This window comes from Crocuta crocuta, unplaced genomic scaffold (genome assembly GCF_008692635.1).
Source record: "Crocuta crocuta isolate KB4526 unplaced genomic scaffold, BGI_CrCroc_1.0 scaffold776, whole genome shotgun sequence".
Lineage (NCBI taxonomy): Eukaryota > Metazoa > Chordata > Mammalia > Carnivora > Hyaenidae > Crocuta > Crocuta crocuta.
Genome location: NW_027529569.1, coordinates 149,364 through 155,880, shown reverse-complemented (window position 1 = coordinate 155,880; position 6,517 = coordinate 149,364). Strand labels below are relative to the sequence as shown.

Genomic DNA, 6,517 nt, shown 5'->3' with positions numbered 1-6,517 from the left:
GCTTTCAATGCCAGGGTCAGAGAATTAGAGGTTTGTCACTATTTCTTACTTCCAAAGTGCAGGTGTTTCCTAGGCCTGGTACTGCAGAGTAGGGAAAATGAAGCCTGCTCCTGCTGCGGTGGTTCACGGTTGGTCAGGAACTACCCAGAACCACAGGTGTCCACCAGTCAGGACGAACTGGGATATTTTTCATTGCTTTCCCTAATCTTCAACTATTACCTGGCAAATATAATTAGTGAGCCTCATTAGTGTTCAGCCTCATTAGGCTAAGATCCCCACACGAATCAGAAAAACCTTCCCACCAGCTCAGAGTAGTACCCCACTCACCCTGTTAACCTCCTTTGGTGTACTGGGGGGTCTCCCCTCACCAAAGAACATTGGACATGGCACCCTTTCTCCATAGAAAATGTTACGGTAACACTAGATCTCAGAATCTAGCAATTTTGCTAGATTTTGTCAAAGCCTCCTTGATTTTGTCAAAGCCCTAGGGCTTCATACACAATCTCCCCAATGCTTTCACAAAGCTGAGATACCAAAATAACTAAGTATGATAACCTACAAGATCTGTTCAAGGTTACTTTCAGCAAGACTACTTCTTAGCAACTGGAAGTCTTTTTCATTTAACAAAAGAAGGGGGTTGGGGCCCCTCAGTGGTTCAGTTGGTTAAGCGTCCGACTTTGGCTCAGGTCATGATCCCACAGACTGTGAGTTCAAGCCCCGCATCGGGCTCTGTGCTGGCAGCTCAAAGCCTGGAGCCTGCTTGGAATTCTGTGTCTCCCTCAATCTCGCTCTCCCCCTTCCCCACTCACACTCTGTCTTTGTTTCTCAAAAATGAATAAACATTAAAATTTTTTAAATAATAAAAAAATAATAAATTAAAAAAAGAGGGAACACCCTGCTGGCTCCATCTGTTGAGCGTCAGACATTTTTTAAGTTTATTTGAGTTTTTTGGGGGGCGGGGGAGGAGAGAGAATCCCAAGATCACGATCTGAGCTGAAATCAAGAGTCTGATGCTTAACTGACTGACCACTCAGGTGCCCCACACCTGTCTCTTGATAATTGGCTCGGGGCATGATCTCATGGTTCATGGGTTTGAGCCCCTCGTAGAGCTCTACACTCACAGGGCAGAGCCTGCTTCACATTCTCTCCTTCTCTCTATGCCCCTACCCTGCTCACACACATGTGTCCTCTCACTCTCAAAATAAATACCTAAACACACAAAAAAAGAAAAAAGTGTTAGTGGTTGTCCTGTGTGCTGTGACTGAAGTAGGTACAGGCACAGATGAGGGCACAGATGAGGGCAACATATCTGAATTATGGTGGTAGGCTTTACAGGAAAAAGGGGCAGAAAGCTTTCTTTTAAAGCAGGGTTGAGAGATCAATCTTAGAAGTAACTGTGATCAGCAGGAGAGCAGCTTGCAACCGTGAGAACTTGAAAATCATTCTTCTTGGCCAGGGAAAAGGTCAATGGCTATAAATTTAGACAGATTTGGGGTCAAATTTGGTCTTTCCCATTTACTATAAATAAAATGGAAATCATATCTCATCTCCTCTAAACTTCTGTTTATCCAAAATATTAGAATAATCATATGTACTTTATTAAAAACTTAAATTCATCTTATTGAAAAACAGTAGAGGTTATGAGATGGGCTTGCCTGAGAGTTCTCACAGATTAGCTGGAGAAATCTAGGATCAGATAGACAGATAGTAGAGGGTAGTGGCTGACTGCTTGACGCTGAAGTCAGTCTTTCCAGGCTCCATTGATTCCTGATTCAATCACCCACAAAACAGACTGTTGATAGTTTACTTTAATTTTTTTATCTATAAAATAGTGATATGAGTACTTCTACTTCACTCAATCTATGGATTGAGTGACTTAGTATGAGTGAACATTTAGAAAGGATTTTGGGATGTTTTAAACATTCATTTTTAGGATATGTACCTGTCTCTCTTTTGCTACTTCTCAGGAACAAAGAAGTTCTACATTCAGCTGCTCCTGCCTCCTGTTGGCCTGATTAATCACTTCTCAGTATATTACATTCTACTTCTTTATCTTTTCCATTAGCACTGACACAGGCTGGAATCTATATAACTGGAAATGATAAAGAAAATATATATCCTTTTTCGAGGTCATTGTACTACCCAACTACCACCCTGAATTCTTATCTTCAGAGCTCAAAACTTAAGAAATTTCTTCATGATCACAAAGGGAAATGAGGCCGGATCTGTGGGCACTTTTTCTCTCCGTGGTGTCTCAGATTCAGTCTTAAGAAACTGAGAACTTAGTCTTCCAAAATTTCAAAAAGACCATCTTATTCCCCACTTCCCACTCCAGTTACACAATGGCCGACAGGCCAGGCTTTGTGGGATACAATCCATACAGTCATCTTGCCTACAACAAGCACAGGCTGGGAGGGAACCCAGGCACCAATGGCCACGTCATGACATTACATGGTATTATAGTTCGAATCCCTCAGAGCCACCAAATAAGCCACTGATGCCCTATGTGAGGTACAGCAGAAAGGTCTGAGACAAAGTAAAAGCTTCCAACCATGATCTAAAGTTGTGAGGAGATTGGCAAGACTATTGGTGGCATGTGGAGAGATCTCACTGATGAAGAAAAACAATATGTAAACAAATACAAAGTAGAAAAAGATAGAATACATGCATCTATAAAGTCCTGTCATGTTTTTTCCCAGATATATTGTTTACATAAAGGCACAAGGTTGTACAGAGCTGCTTTAGAGGAAGAAAGTCAACAGAGACAGTCTTGCATGGAGAAAAGAGAATCTCACATGAGCACTCAGGTTGCCCAAGATCCAGGTAATCATACTTATGGATGTTCAATGAAGCATAGAGCCTCTGTCCATTTCCAAAGAAACCACCATCTCATCAATGAAATCCTTCGTGAGAGTGCGCTGTCAGATGTTTGGTCAGTTGTCACGACAACTAGAACGCATGTTCTCAAATGACAGGCCCAGTCCTTAATTGTTCATCAGCGCAAACCAGAAGCTGAACTTCTTCAAATAGAGGAACGACACCAGGAAGAGAAGAGGAAATTCCTGGAAGGCACAGATACATTTAACAATGAACTTAAAAGCTCGTGCAGTTTGTAAGTAACAGTGGATATGGAAGAAAAAATGTCCCTGAAATTGCAAATCGCAGACGGGCATGCTCACAAAAGGCAGGAGGAAAGGAAGAGGCAGCAGAGCAAGCTGAACACTATCGCATGGCTCCTGAGGAAGAGCAAGCTGCTAGTGAGGCGGAGGTAAAGAGAGATGATGAGAGCTTCCCAATGGAGCAGAGAAGGCATGGCTTGAAAACGGGATGTAATGGACAATATGGCTGAGGAAGGGAGCAGTGATGGTAACACTGACTCAGAGAGCAATAATGTGACAGTGGAGGAGCCACTAACAGACTCCTCCCTGGAAGACGAGAAGGGAGAGTAAATGTTGCCTAGTTTCATGTGTTCTAAATAGTTTTTTAGGGGCTTCTGGGTGGCTCAGTCTGTTAAGCATTTGACTTTGGCTCAGGTCATCATCTCACAATTCAAGCCCCGTGTTGGGCTCTGTGCTGACAGAGCCTGCTTTGGATTGTGTGTCTCCCTCCCTCTCTGCCCCTCTTCCACTCACACTCTGTTTCTCTCTGTCTCTCAAAAATAAATAACAATGTTAAAAAATAATAAACAAACAAATAAATAAATACTTTTTTAAACCCCCCCAAAAAAAAGAAAGAAAGCAATTTCTTCATCATGATCTCATTCTCCAGTCCATTACATCCCATGTACTCACCCCTCTGCTAAGAGAGCTCTTGCTTTCTGGATCACTGTTCTTTATATCACTAAGTCCAGCTTTCATCTTGCCTAATATTTCAGAAGCACTTTGCACTTGCTCTAAGTTAACATCAAACCACTACTTCTAAATAAAATAAAATTCATAATAACAACCATAGTCAAAATGACAGCATATTGCTTTGGTTTCTCCGACACCACCCACTACTGGCATTCCTCTAACCTTCTAAGTCTCCCTGCTCAACCACATGGATGGACCATTGTTTTCTCTATCCATTCTTTAACTGTTGACTTTCTTTGCAGTGTGTCATTGGTCATATATCCTCTCTCACTCAGTGTCCTTCAGTTAAATCTGCACACAATATCCATGGTTTCATTTGTTAGGAACATGGTCCGATTTTAACTATATAAATATGTGATTGCATCTCAGTCCTTTTGACTTCTAACCCCATATATCTGAATAACTGCCTGTCTGTATGTTTCCATGTTCAATAGTGAATTTGCAGTATTTCCCTCTAATGTCCCCTATCTGAATGAATGATAACAGCATCCCTCCAATGAGGCAAGGTGGAAACCTGAGTATACTTCAAGACACCCACCTATCTCTTATCCCCCATATCAGTCAGCCCTGATGCTCTATTGATTTTGCCTCTAAACGTAGTCCTCAGACTCTGTATCTCTGAGCATCTTTTCTGCCAGGATCCTAAGCCTAGTGATCATCTACTATTCCCTGAATTAATGCAACATCTTTCTAAGGGTCTCACTTTCTGTCTGTCCTGCAAATCTTTTCTCTACAGTTCAGGAAAATTGATCATTCAATAGTGCAAATCTGACTGCATCTTTCTTGTTCATATTTTTTCACAGGTTTCCCCACTTGTAGCATGTGCAAGGCCCATCACTATCTGGTCGCATTTCACTCTTCAGCTTTATCACTAACATTTTTCTAGTCTTTCTGTTCATTCTGACCTTCCTTCATTTCCTGTAGTGAGCAATAGTGCTCCCTGCCTTAGGCCGTCACAGACACTGTTCCCTTTGCTCTGACCATTCTGACTTTTATCTTTTTAAAATTTTTTAATGTTTTATTTATTTTTGAGAGAGAGATAGAGACAGCGTGAGCAGGGGAGGGTACAGAATCAGAGAGAGAGGGAGTTACAGAATCTGAAGACAGGCTCCAGGCTCTGAGCTAGCTCTCAGCATGGAACCCGACGCGGGGCTCAAACCCACAAACCATGAGATCATGACCTGAGCCAAAGTGGGATGCTTAAATAACTGAGCTACCCAAGTGCCCCTGACTTTTCCCTTTTTTGTCAGCTAACACTCATCCTTTAGATCTCAGTGAAAAGATTAAAGTTTTTATTTTCAAGCAAATGCCGAGGACATTTACCTAAACTAAGTTAGATCTTTCACTGACAGCACATTGCATCTGTCCTTAATAACACTTACCTTATTTTAATAACTGGTTCTCCCACTAGGCTGTACTTTTTGATGACAAGCAAAATGGTGTCTGCTTTACTCACAATTAAATTCTTGAATTTTTAAATTTTATGAATTCCAAATTCCAGCAACATTTATTAAAATAATTTTGTTCTCTCCTAGGTTCTCCTAGAAAAATTGGTTTTTGCCATCTGGGTTTGAGGCAAACATATAACTTCCCTAAAACTTGTGTTCTAATTTATATTCCTCCATCCAGGAAAGTTAGGCTGCTAGTTTTCATATTATATATTACTCCCTCATATATTCTTAGGATAAGGAGTTTGAATTACTCCATCGCTTTAGAGGGACCTTCAATAAAAAAGATACCTGCTGTAAAAAATAGAATAGTATATTCAAGGAATTTCTTAGATATACTAACATATGAAAGGAAAGATCTGATTCTTTTTGTATTTTAATAAACTTTCCTACTGTTAACTTTAACGTCACTTACTGAATGATCCACTCAAGCTCTCCCGTAGTGACATCCCATTAGACATTAACTTGCCTTATTTAGAAAACAAAGTACAAATCTCACCTTAAATAGTTCAAGGACACATACATATCAGAATAACAAGGGAGATCCCAGCAGGTTCCAGAATCTCAGAGGTTCAATTTCAGGTCACTAGCACCATTCTAACTCTTGGCTTAGGCAATAAGATGAAATCCTTAACAGTGGCAAATTGCTGTGGACGCATAAAAACAAGATTTGGAGTCTGCTTACTAAGACAATGACCCTGGAGTTAACTTTCATTCTTTACCAATTTATAACAAATCAGAACAATGTAAACCCTAATGGGCAAAAAAGAGGAGGACAGAAAAACAGATTGGTGTAGAAATGTGAGATAATTTAGGTAGGAAGAAAAGAAAGAAGCAAGGTTTTGTAGGCCATAGAAATCATAGTGCCATCTCTATGGCCTACAAAACCACCAGTTTGTGGGAGCCTGACAGTGACCACAAGAAAGTGTGGTTAGGGACACGGAGATGTGTCTGCACACGGGGCTCTCTGCCTGGGCAGATCATGCCTGCAAACAGGATGTTCTGTCAAGAGGCCTGCACACAATATCCAAGCTTAATGATCTGCTCACACACGAGGGAACATGCCCTCCTTAGAACTAGGGAGGAGGCTCGAATTGTGAGCAGGCCTCTTAGTAAACATGTTGTGGTCGCTTCCTCCCCTTGCTCCCCCCTGTCCTTGAAATGTGTTTGGCTACTTGCCCTTAATTGGTAAAGGAATGCATCTTGTAGATTTCAGTT

The 6,517-nt window shown here is 41.2% G+C and overlaps 1 pseudogene; it reads left to right on the top strand.

Moving 5' to 3' along the window:
* Positions 1 to 2,342: 2,342 nt before the first annotated feature.
* On the top strand, positions 2,343 to 3,449 carry LOC144229441 (SWI/SNF-related matrix-associated actin-dependent regulator of chromatin subfamily E member 1 pseudogene; annotated as a pseudogene).
* Positions 3,450 to 6,517: the final 3,068 nt, after the last annotated feature.